This window comes from Rattus norvegicus, chromosome 4, assembly GCF_021556685.1.
Source record: "Rattus norvegicus strain SHRSP/BbbUtx chromosome 4, alternate assembly SHRSP_T2T, whole genome shotgun sequence".
NCBI classification, from domain to species: domain Eukaryota; kingdom Metazoa; phylum Chordata; class Mammalia; order Rodentia; family Muridae; genus Rattus; species Rattus norvegicus.
Window position 1 is genome coordinate 6,724,820 of NC_141537.1, and position 13,083 is coordinate 6,737,902.

A 13,083-nucleotide genomic window follows, 5' to 3' on the forward strand; every position below is an offset into this window, starting at 1 on the left:
TCACACTACACCCTCAACTGGCCTGGAATTCACTGTGTAGACCTTGAACTCAAGACAGTTCTCAGCTTCAGCCTTTTGAGTGTGGAATTACGGACATGAGCTATCCTGGGGGAGTTACTGTGATTTTGATTCATTTCAACGTATTAGGAAAAGATTTTTTTGGTTCATCTGATTATATCAGAGGACTTTAGTTTCCACTGAAGGCCCAACAGAGCAGAGGCTACAGTTGTTATTTTGTTTCCTCAGCTATTTTAAAACATGATAGAATAAAACACACTGCCAAGTTAAAATCTTAATGTGATTTAAAAAGTAATGGTGGTGGTTGGGAATGGTGGTACATACCTTTAATCCCAGTGCTGAAAGACAGAGGTATACAAATCTCTGTGAGTCCAGGTCATGTAGGACTACATGGAGAGACCATGTTTCAAAATTAAAAAACAAAAGCAAAACAAACAAGCAAACAAAACATGACAGTGTAGTCCACAAGATCTTTTCCCTTCAAGTGATATAGATCTATAGTGCAACTTTGGGGGAAGGATTTGGGAGGCTGGGACTGTAAGAGAGGAGGAAAGGGGGTGGTGATCAGGATGTAAAATGAATAAAAAAATAGTAAGTACTTGTCACTGACTACTCTTCAAGATATTGTTTCATAGACTGTATTCACTATTATAAAATACCTTTTCATTGGGATAAGGGAAATGATTTGTGTCCATACAAAACTATCTCATAGTGAGGTGTCCCAATTTTACCTGCCTTTGATGTTTATAAACAATCTATCCAGCCTTCCATATAACTATAAAATTATATAAATATAATAAGATTAGCTTGATACTGATAATACCAGTAAGTAATGATATAATTAACAACATTAGCCACAAAAGTCAACACTAAGAAAATAGAAATGGTATGGACAGGAAGAGTAATAAGAAAACTATGCTTTGGGTTTCTGCCTGCCACTGGAACTGAACTGGTCCCACAGCTCTCTGTACCCAAGCCTGGGGGTAGGGGAGTGCTGGACTCTCAGCAGTACAGACAGTCCTGAGAGCTCAGAAGAGACAACTACTTCTGCTCACATTCCTGAACCAAGGCGAACATGCCAAGTGCCCTGTGTGCCCTCTGGGCCCTCTGTGCATAGGAAACTAGGAACAGTCAGGGACAGGACCCCTATAGCTTCTGCCTGCGCCCAGAGCTGAAAGGCAGTCGCCAGGAGTGCTCACACACCTGAGAAAAGAGGTAAGACCAACTCTTTTGTTCCAAGCAACCCGCCTGCAGGCCTCAGGATACACAAACCCAGGAGCAGTCTGGGATAGGCCCCTTCTGGTTTCTGCCTGCGCCTGGAGCTGACCCAGTCCCACAGCTCCGTACCCAGATCCAGCTGAAAGAAAACAGGTCTACAGGAGTGTTGACACACAGGCTTAGAGGAGGGACAAGCCAGTGTCAGAGACAACAAGACAAGCTAATTCCAGAGACAACCTGATAGTAAGAGGCAAGCACAGGAACCTAAGCCACAGAAACCGAGACTAGTTGGCATCATCAGAGCCCAGTTCTCCCACCAAAGCAAACACTGGATATCCAAACACGCCAGAAAGCAAAATTTGGATTTAAAAATTACATCTCATGATGATAATAAGAGGACTTTAAGAAGGACATAAATAACTCCCTTAAAGAAATAGAGGACAACACAAGTAAACAAGTAGAAGCCCTGAAAGAGGAAACACAAAAATCCCTTAAATAATGAGAGGAAAACACAACCAAACAGGTGAAGTAATTGAACAAAACCATCCAGGATTTAAAAATGGAAGTAGAAACAATAAAGAAAGCACAAAGGGAGACAACTCGGGAATAGAAAACCTAGGAAAGAGATCAGGAGTCATAGACACAAGCATTACCAACAGAACACAAAAGATAGAAGAGAATCTCAGGGGTAGAAGATACCATAGAAAACATCAGCACAACCATTAAAGATAATGTAAAATACAAAAAGCTCCTAACCCAAAACGTCCAGGAAATCCAGGACACAATGAGAAGATCAAACCTAAGGATAAACTTAAAGGGCCAGTAAATATCTTCAACAAAATTATAGAAGAAAACTTCCCTAACCTAAAAAAAGAGATACCCATAGGCATACAAGAAGCCTACAGAACTCCAAATAGATTGGACCAGGAAAGAAACACCTCCCGTCACATAATAGTCAAAACACCAAACGCAAAAAATAAAGAAAGAACATTAAAAGCAGTAAGGGAAAAAGGTCAAGTAACATATAAAGGCAGACCTATCAGAATTACACCAGACTTCTCACCAGAGACTATGAAGGCCAGAAGATCCTGGGCAGATGTCATACAGATCCTAAGAGAACACAAATGCTAGCCCAGGCTACTATAGCCAACAAAACTCTCAATTATCATAGATGGAGAAACCAAGATATTCCATGACAAAACCAAATTTACACAGTATCTTTCCACAAATCCAGCCCTACAAAGGATAATAGATGGAAAACTCCAACACAAGGAGGGGAACTACACCCTAGGAAAAGCATGAAAGTAATCCCTTTGCAACAACATCAAAAGAAGAGAGACACAAAAACATAATTCCATCTCTAATAACAAAAATAACAGGAAACAACAATTATTATTCCTTAATATCTCTTATCATCAATGGACTCAATTCCCCAATAAAAAGACAGAATATCAGACTGGATATGTAAAGAGGACCCAGTATTTTGCTGTATACAGGAAACACACCTCAGTGACAATGACAGACTCTACCTCAGAGTAAAAGGCTGGAAAACAGTTTTTCAAGCAATGGTCCGAAGAAACAAACTGGAATAGCCATTCTGATATAAAATAAAATGAACTTTCAACCAAAAGTTATCAAAAAAGACAAGGATACTGCATATTCATCAAAGGAAAAATCCACCAAGAAGAACTCTCAATCCTGAATATCTATGCTCCAAATGTAAGGACACCTACATTAATAAAAGAAACCTTACTAAAGCTCAAAATACACATTGTCCCTAACACAATAATAGTGGGAGATTTCAACATCCCACTCTCATCTATGGACAGATCATGGAAACAGAAACTGAACAGAGACAGAGAGAAACTAACAGAATTTATGAACCAAATGGACTTAACAGCTATTTATAGAACAGTTCATCCAAAAACAAAAAGATAAACCTTCTAAGCACTTCATGGTACCTTCTCCAAAACTGACCATACAATCGATCACAAAACAAGTCTCAACAGACACAGGAAGGTAGAAATAATCTCATGCATCCTATCAGAACACCACGAACTAAAACTGGACTAAAACAGCAAAAACAACAGAAAGCACACATATACATGGAAGTTGAACAATGTGCTACTCAATGATAACTTGATCAAGGATGAAATAAAGAAATTAAAGGCTTTTTAGAATTTAATGAAAATGAAGGCACAACATACCCAAACTTATGGGACACAATGAAAACACTGCTAAGAGGAAAACTCATAGCTCTGAGTGCCTCCAAAAAGAAACTGGAGAGAGCATACATACATTAGCAGCTTGACAGCACACCTGAAAGCTCTAGAACAAAAAGAAGCAAATTCACCCAAAAGGAATAGACAGCAGGAAATAAACTCAGGGCTGAAGTCAACCAAGTAGAAACAAAAAGAACTATACAAAGAATCAACAAAACCAGCAGCTGGTTCTTAACCAGATTAACCATAGGTCACAGAGAGTGTATCCAAATTAAAATCAAAAATGAAAAGGGAGACATAACAGAAGTCTTAAGTATATGATAGTATACTTAAGTTGTGGGATGATGTCACAGATGAGGCAGGTACATGGTAGAAGGAGGCCTGTCATTGGAGGAGAAGGAAGGATGGGCGGGAGAGAAGTTTGAAGGAAGAGGAGGAGACTGGAACGAAAAGGAAGGGAGACGTGAGGGAGAGAGAGAAGCTGTGGCAGGACAAGGGAGGCCTACGTAAAGATTCCGGAAGCTCTGTGTATTTACAGGTTGTTATTAATGTTCTCAAGGGATGGATGGTACCGGGCTTTATATGTTTAGGTGGGCAATTATATCTTATCAGTTGCATCTAACGTTATTGTGTTGTGTGTTCTTTCAGGTGTAGATTTAAGTGTAATGGGTATGGGGCAGCTAGACTGGGCTGCCACGGAATTGGAATGTGTGCTTCTGGCAAGATATCCAGCAGATATCTTGGGGCCCTGTGGTGCCGGATCTAGTGGGGATAAAGGACAACCATACTTTTTTTATTTTTTATATTTTACAACAACATTAAGTGACCCAAAGAGTTCCACCAGAGAACTGTTAAGCCTGATAAACAACTTCAGCAAAGTGGCTGAGTATAAAATTAACTCAAACAAATCAGTGACCTTCCTCTACTCAAAGGATAAATAGGCTGAGAAAGAAATTAAGTAAGACACACCCTTCACAATAGTACCAAGTAACATAAAATACCACGGTGTGACTCTAACCAAGCAAGTGAAAGATCTGTATGACAAAACTTCAAGTCTCTGAAGAAAGAAATTGAAGGTCTCCAAAGATAGAGAGACCTTCCATGTTCATGGATTGGCAGGATAAATATAGTAAAAATGTCCATTTTGCCAAAAGCAATCTACAGATTCAATCAAAATTCCAACTCAATTCTTCACAGAGATAGAAAGTGCAATTCTCAAATTCATCTGGAATAACAAAAAACCCAGGATAGCAAAAATAATGCTCAACAATAAAAGAACTTCTGGGGGAATCACTATCCCTGAACTCAAGCAGTATTACAGAGCAATAGTGATAAAAACTGCATGCTATTGGTACAGAGACAGACAGATAGACCAATGGAACAGAATTGAAGACCCAGAAATGAACCCACATACCTATGGTCACTTGATCTTTGACAAAGGAGCGAAAACCATCCAGTGGAAAAGAGACAGCATTTTCAACAAATGGTGCTGGTTCAACTGGAGATCAGCATATAGAAGAATGCAAATTGATCCATTCTTATCTTCTTGTACAAAGCTGAAGTCTAAGTGGATCAATGACCTCTACATAAAACCTGATACCCTCAAAGTAATAGAAGAAAAAGTGGGGAAGAGCCTGGAACACACATGGGTACTAAGGAAAATTTTCTGAACAAAACACCAATGGCTTATGCTCTAAGATCAAGAATCGACAAATGGGATCTCATAAAACTGCAAAGCTTCTGTTAGGCAAAGGACACTGTGGTTAGGACAAAACGGCAACCAACAGATTGGGAAAAGATCTTTACCAATCCTACAACTGATAGAGGGCTTATATCCAAAATATACAAAGACCTCTCGAAATTGAACTGCAGGGAGACAAATAACCCTATTACAAATGGGGTTCAGTGCTAAACAAAGAATTCACAGCTGAGGAATGCTGAATGGCTGAGAAACACCTAAAGAAATGTTCAACATCTTTAGTTATAAGGGAAATGCAAATCAAAACAACCCTGAGATTCCCCCTCACACCAGTCAGAATGGCTAAGATCAAAAACTCCGGCGACAGCAGATGCTGGCAAGGATGTGGAGAAAGAGGAACACTCCTCCATTGTTGGTGGGATTGCAGACTGGTACAACCATTCTGGAAATCAGTCTGGAGGTTCCTCAGAAAATTAGACATTGAACTACCTGAGGACCCAGCTATACCTCTCTTGGGCATATACCCAAAAGATGCCCCAACATATAAAAAAGACACGTGCTCCACTATGTTCATCGCAGCCTTATTTATAATAGCCAGAAGCTAGATGCCCTTCAACAGAGAAATGGATACAGAAAATGTGTTACATTTACACAATGGAATACTACTCAGCTGTGAAAAACAGTGACTTCATGAAATTCATAGGCAAATGGATGAAACTGGAAAATATCATCCTGAGTGAGGTAACCCAATCACAGAAAAACACACATGGTATGCACTCATTGATAAGTGGATATTAACCCAGATGCTCAAATTACCCTAGATGCACAGAACACATGAAGCTCAAGAAGGAAGACCAAAGTGCTCATTCTTCAGTTCTCCTTAAAAGAGTGAGCAACAATATTCATAGGAGGGGATATGGAGAGAAAGTTTGGAGCAGAGACTGAAGGAATGGCCATTGAGAGCCTGCCCCACCTGGTGATCCAGCCCATACATATACAGCCATCAAACGTAGATTTTATTGATGAAACCTCTAGGTAGCAACCGTGAGTCTGAAATGATTATCAGGCATCTGTGGTTGTGAACCAGCTAATTGTCCCTCTGGAAGTATCTGTGTGACATAGGAGTAAGCTGATTGGTCTCCTCTGTTTTGTGAAAGGATAGGATAGGAGGCACTGTTGCTGAGAAGATGACTCACATAGGAGTAAGCTGATTGGTCTCCTCTGTTTTGTGAAAGGATAGGAGGCGCTGTTGCTGAGAAGATGACTCACATAGCAGTAAGCTGATTGGTCTCCTCTGTTTTGTGAAAGGATAGGATAGGAGGCGCTGTTGCTGAGAAGATGACTCACATAGGAGTAAGCTGATTGGTCTCCTCTGTTTTGTGAAAGGATAGGAGGCGCTGTTGCTGAGAACATGACTCACATAGCAGTAAGCTGATTGGTCTCCTCTGTTTTGTGAAAGGATAGGAGGCGCTGTTGCTGAGAAGATGACTCACATAGGAGTAAGCTGATTGGTCTCCTCTGTTTTGTGAAAGGATAGGAGGCGCTGTTGCTGAGAAGATGACTCACATAGGAGTAAGCTGATTGGTCTCCTCTGTTTTGTGAAAGGATAGGAGGCACTGTTGCTGAGAAGATGACTCACATAGGAGTAAGCTGATTGGTCTCCTCTGTTTTGTGAAAGGATAGGAGGCACTGTTGCTGAGAAGATGACTCACATAGGAGTAAGCTGATTGGTCTCCTCTGTTTTGTGAAAGGATAGGAGGCGCTGTTGCTGAGAAGATGACTCACATAGGAGTAAGCTGATTGGTCTCCTCTGTTTTGTGAAAGGATAGGAGGCGCTGTTGCTGAGAAGATGACTCACATAGCAGTAAGCTGATTGGTCTCCTCTGTTTTGTGAAAGGATAGGAGGCACTGTTGCTGAGAAGATGACTCACATAGCAGTAAGCTGATTGGTCTCCTCTGTTTTGTGAAAGGATAGGAGGCGCTGTTGCTGAGAAGATGACTCTGTGAGCAGGGGCAGCTGTGCTGCCAGCTTGTGACTTTACTGAGCACAGTTATAGTGCATGCTCACTCTAGAATGAACAGGAATATCAAAACATACAAAGCAGGAAACAACATTGCATTTTTTTTGTAGCATATATATATATATATGTAGCTTGTATTTGTAGCACATTTAACTTGACCTTTTCAAGCACTGAATCTGTGCTGATTATTTTTCTACTCTTCATATTCATTGAAAATATTTTTAGACGTTGTATTAGCTCTTATCTATTGCTTTCAGGAATGAGTCCACTTATTCTTCCATGACTTCTGACAGCTATGAGATGGGGGCTGAATATCCCCAGTTACAGAGCAGCTTTCTCTCTTCTCAGGACCCTTTCTTACCTTTTTCTTTTGGGTTTCCAGGGGGATTTTTCACAGTGACTTTTGAGTTTCTCACAATTTGCATATAAAGTTACGATGGAAATCATTAGAGTAATAAGTATCATTGCCAAACTATTTTTTGTAAGTGGCTGCCTACAGTCTTCTGACAGATGCTATGGGTGCTTTTATTTCTAACATAAACCCAGTAGCATCAAGTAAAATAAGACTAAGAAATAGCTTCCCTGATTATCATTAGAAAACTTAGTAATTTTTCCATTTTAATTCATTTAAAGACATCTAGTGTGTGTGTGTGTGTGTATAATTTTTCATGAACTCCCCCTGTTTTGTCTCAACTATATTGTCTCTTTAAAACTAAACCCATATAAATATTTACTTATAGTTGCTATTTTGATTTTTTATTTTGTATGCTGTTTGGGGATCCAGAGTTTTTATATTTTTGTATTGACTTTTCTTTTTCCCGCCTTTGTTTTTCTCAATTGTTTTTCTGTGCAGAAGATCCTCTTCACCATGACAACGTAACAAATACTAACATCCTTGTCAGAAGTTTTGTTTGTTCTTGCCTGTTTATTCCATCAGGAGGTTACAGAGTAGTTTATACCTCACTCTTCAAAACTCACTATCTTAGTACTACCAGTTTATTAATCTTCCTTTCAGAGTCTTTAACATTCTACCTTTTTATTTTAGAAGTTATCCCTGTTTCTTGACTTTGGAGTCAGCTAGACCTAGCTTAGAATTTCAGCTCTCTGTTTTACTGTTAGGGACCCTGAACAAATTGTTAAAAATTTCAAGTCTGTTTTATCTGAAGAATGAGTAGAACAAGAACTAGTTTTTATGTGTGGTGAGTAGAATGTATGTAGAGTATAAAGTACCTTCCTAACCTAATGCCTGTGCCAGAGTAAGATGAAGTAAACAGATTATTTTCATGAGTCTACTGGGTGATGAACAGTGTCTGGAGAAGGAGGCCCACTGTTTATCCAGAGCTACCCACCATCCTTTTGGATCATTTTGTCTTCTTTATCCTCTTGTCTGTGAAGACCTCCTCTGCCCAGGGACACTTAGGTGAGATGGGGATGCAGGTGTCTTACTTTTTTATTGTTGTCCTGAGAGGGCTGTAGAGCTAGAGCCTCCCACATACCTGTAGCGACTGCAAACATTCTAGACTAAACCAGGCAAGGGACCTCTTTTCAAGGTCAGAGGGAGTCTTGAGTATTTGGGACACTTCTTCATGGAATCACTTTGTTCTATTAGGACTTATGCTGAGCCACACATATATCAGTTTTATTTGATAATACACAGTATTTTTGTGTGTGCCTAGCACTTTGGATTAGGAACTCAGACCTATCATAGCTCCAAGTGCTTATACTTGTATCAGGCCAAGAACTGATTTCCAAAAGGCAAGTAGTTATCCAAAGAGAGTAACCTACCCTGTGATTCTTTGATTGAGTGTGCCATACACTTTAAGCTGGAGTGAAGAGGCAGGTGTCAAAGTGGCATCATTGGCATACGTAAAACAGGAATTAAAGGATAAAAGGGGGACAGAAAAGTTCATCTGTAGTGTCTTGGCACTGTTAATTTTTTATTTTGGAAGTTATCTCAAGATCTTGCTTTACATTGACTACTTTTCTGCCATGTGTGTTTAAAATTAAAAGCCAATAATGGTAAAAATTTGCAAGAGAGGAAAGTGATAGAATTAAAGTTTGGGCTTAATTGTCTAGTTTTGGAGGTGGTGCTCAGTGTGTTTGCTTCCGTGATGTTTGCTGGCCTGGGGCTATACATTGACAACTGAAGTGTCCATCTCCAGTTCAGTCGTTACAATGAGCTTCGGTGACCTAGCTAATCTCTGTGAGGACTTTTGATGCCAATGAATATGTCTTGTTAGTAAAGAGGCTGAGAAAAAGAGTGCTTACAATCAGATGTACTCGACTGCACCATTTATTTTGAAGTATGAAGGCTCAAATCCAGGGATTTTGCTCACTGTTTTTTTTTTTTTTTTCTTGCGAGTCTATCAGATCAACAGAGGCTCTAAACTTGAGGCTCTCTCAACAGGAGTTGAATATTGTATTTTGAACTATTTTGTGATACCAGCAGGTGGCGATAGAAGATAAAGAAGGCTATGGTAAACTAGTAATTTGGTCTTGTATTTGAACCTCCAACTGAACTATCTTTGGGGTTGGGCACTGGCTGCTACTTCAGTGGCTTGCTGTGGATACTGACCTGACAAACTACCTTTCTTAAGTTTTGCACTCTATTATATTGAAGCATATAATTTTAGTTTTTTTCAAGTAGAGACATTAGACCTTTTTTATAAATTAAGGTAAATATATATAATAAAGTATGTATAAAGTCAGTAATAATAATTGTATCAGAATTGTAGAATACTTTTAAGAGAAAGACCACAAATTTATTGAGACTTGAAAAGTTGGGAGGCCACTTTGCAATGCATATTGAATACACATTTTTTTTTCCCAAAAAGGATTAGCATTACATTCAGTACCTTGCCTCTACCTCTCAAGTGCAGTCATTAGAGAGGTGTACTACCACTCCTGATTTTTAGTTTTTGGGAGAGTGAGTTTGAGCCCTCATGTTCATGCAGCAAACACTTCATTGACATACTAGCTCTCTAGCCCTATCTTAGTTTTAAATTAATGACTTGGTTAATATACTGATAATGATGATGATGATGATGATGATGATGATGATGATGATGATGATGATGATAATAATAATAATTTGATCTGTGAGTTTTTGCCTAAGGCAAATTTTACTTTTTTGACTTTTGGCCTGGAGAGAATAATTTGGATTTCTTGTTCTGCAAATATATATGTGCATAGATCAGTAATAAGAATAAAAGTTCTCCTTTTTATGCTACAAGTGGCAGTTTATTTCCTGTTTATGAAATTATAGCAGACATTAGCATTCGTATATTTGTATTTGGTAGTTTTAGATGTACGCATGGTGTGGAGAGTGTAGCTAGAAACAGAGAGCCTGGCTTGGGTCTTCAGCTTAGTTTATCTTTGTTTTCTTCCCTTTTAATGGATTTTATGGGGAAGATTAGGTGATGCAGAGATCTGGATATTTAGGCATGTCACAAAGGTGCTTAAATTCACACTTAAGACTTTTAGTGTGCTCCTCTGCCTCTTATAGAAGGAAGGTTTAGACTATGCAAAGTGGCAGAGAGGAAGAGGAATGCACCGCTCTGCTGTATTTGTGTTGTTAAATAAGTGGTGTCTCTCTTTGCAATTTATTTTTATGCTTAGTTTAAAAAGTACTTATTTGTTTTATAGGTGTTTATGTATATGTGTGGGTGTGTGTATGTGTGCTATGTTTCTGCTGTGTTGTGCGTGCTCCTCATCAAACAAATGTGAGAGCCAGAGCAGTATACTGGAGGTCTTCCTTTATCACTTTCAGCTTACTTCCTTGAGACGGTATCTCACTGAACTGGAAGTGCAGCTGTTCGGGGTGGCTGGGCAGGAAATGCTTGGGACGCCCGTCTCTGTTCCCCAGTGCCTAGCTTCTTGTCTGGGTACTTCCATTCAAACTCAGGTCTTGCAGAGTAAGTGCACTTACACAGTGAGCCAGTCCCCCAATTCTGATGAGGTTTTGGTCACTAGTATTATTATTTATTTTTTGTATTTTTAATGTCATGTTTAGTTTTTTTGTAAGCCTTTTTGAGTAAAATTAGTAAGAAAGGTAAGGAAAGAGTTGAGCTAGTTTCAGCTATATCCCATTTTTTTTTTTTTTTGTCCTTGTTTTTCCTGAACCCTGGTGCATTAGAATATTTCATTTTTTTTATCATTTATTTAAAATTTTGGGTGTCGTTTCTCTTCCCTTCTCGGTAAGGGCAGAGTTGTAATCCATTTAATAGGAGAAGGTCCAGTGATAGAGTTGAAGTCTTTTCAAGGCTGTGACAGCCAAGTAGTCCAACTATGGCAGATGTAAAATGCTCTCACTCAAATGACTCCTGGAAAGATGGCAAGCCTCCTTTAAGTTACAGACGGGGTGAATGGCTTATCTTTGGCCAAGGCAATAGAATATATCTAAAATTTTGGGTTATTAAAATTGAATTGACTTGGAGAGGTGGCTCAGCAGTTAAGAGCACTGACTTCTCTTCCAGAGGTCCAGAGTTCAATTCCCAGCAACCACATGGTGGCTCGCAGCCATCTGTAATGGGATCTGATGCCCTCTTCTGGTGTGTCTGAAGATAGCTACAGTGTACTCATGTAAATAAATAAACCTTTTTTTAATAAAAAGACTGCTCTAAAATTGAAGTGATCAAGGTTTTTGGTGTGTGAGTGGTGTGTGTGCACATGTATACGTGTGGAGGTCAGAGGTCAACCTTAGGTGGTATTAGTCAAGAACCATCTACTTTGCTTTTTTTTTAAAACAGAATCTTTAATTGGCTTGAATCTCACCAGTTAAGATAGGCTGGCTACTAGCCAGTAAGTCATCCCCACCTCCCCAGCCCTGGGATTGCAAACATGTTTCACCCCACCTGGATTTTTATGTGAGTGCTGGGGGCTTATCTCAGGTCCTCATGCTTGCAAAACAAGCTGTCTCCCCAGCTCCTTGAAATTAATTTTTAAAAGTGTCCTGCAGTTTGAAGGTGTTTTAAGGAGGCTGTATGCATGTATGTATGTATGTATGTATGCATGCATGCATGCATGCATGCATGGTTGTATGTATGCATGCATGCATGCATGCATGGTTGTTTGTACACAACTGAACAGTTAACCGTAGTATTGCTTTGTCCTGTTTAATTGTCTTAATGACCATGGGCTCAGTTAAGCACTTATGCCAATGGACAGACTTAGTGGGCTAATATATCCAGTATGGCCGGAATAAAATGTTACAAACTGATGTGTTCTTTTGGTAGATAAAGTAATTAAGTTTAGTGATGTCCTTCTCAAACAAAATAGTAATTTTGAGATGGCATAGAGTAGTAGACAAAGAGAGACCTGGAGTCAAGTTCCAGGTGTGTCATTGTGAATTAGGGATTTGTGTGTGAGGGGGATTTATCAAAACTCTTTAAACAAAAAATAATTTCCTTTTGGGTGAGATAATTTTCTCCTACAAATTTCTGTTTCTATGTTATTTTTGGAATTACTGTAAATATTTTACTTTTAGTTTCTTAACAAGTGGTTCATCTATTTGTGCAAGGATTCTAGTGAGACAATGGCCTTTATTGAGTACATTAGAAGCAGGAGTAGCTGTCCTCTCAGTTTTAAACTCAGACATTCCTTTGTCTTGAGAAAATAGAAAACCTGAATCTTTTCTAAGTAATCTTCTTTCTCAAGAATGAATACCAGTAGCAGACATTGGACATTCATAGGACCCTGGCCCAAGCGAGGCTTGGCAGCCTTCATTTTATGTCTGAGATCTTGTAGCTCCCTGATATCTCTAAAGCTCTGCCTTCAAATGGCATCATTCGGGGGTCTAGGGCTCCAGTTTGTGAGTTTGGCTACATTTTCATCCATGATAATGTTAACAGACTAGTTTTCTCTCTCATTAATTTATAGATTTAACAGAATGCCAGTCAAAATCCCA

At 39.2% G+C, this 13,083-nt stretch overlaps 1 protein-coding gene across 8 annotated transcripts in view; it reads left to right on the forward strand.

The window, feature by feature from the left end:
- Nucleotides 1–13,083, forward strand: part of Lmbr1 (limb development membrane protein 1) — a 140,162-nt gene that overhangs the window by 39,097 nt on the left and 87,982 nt on the right.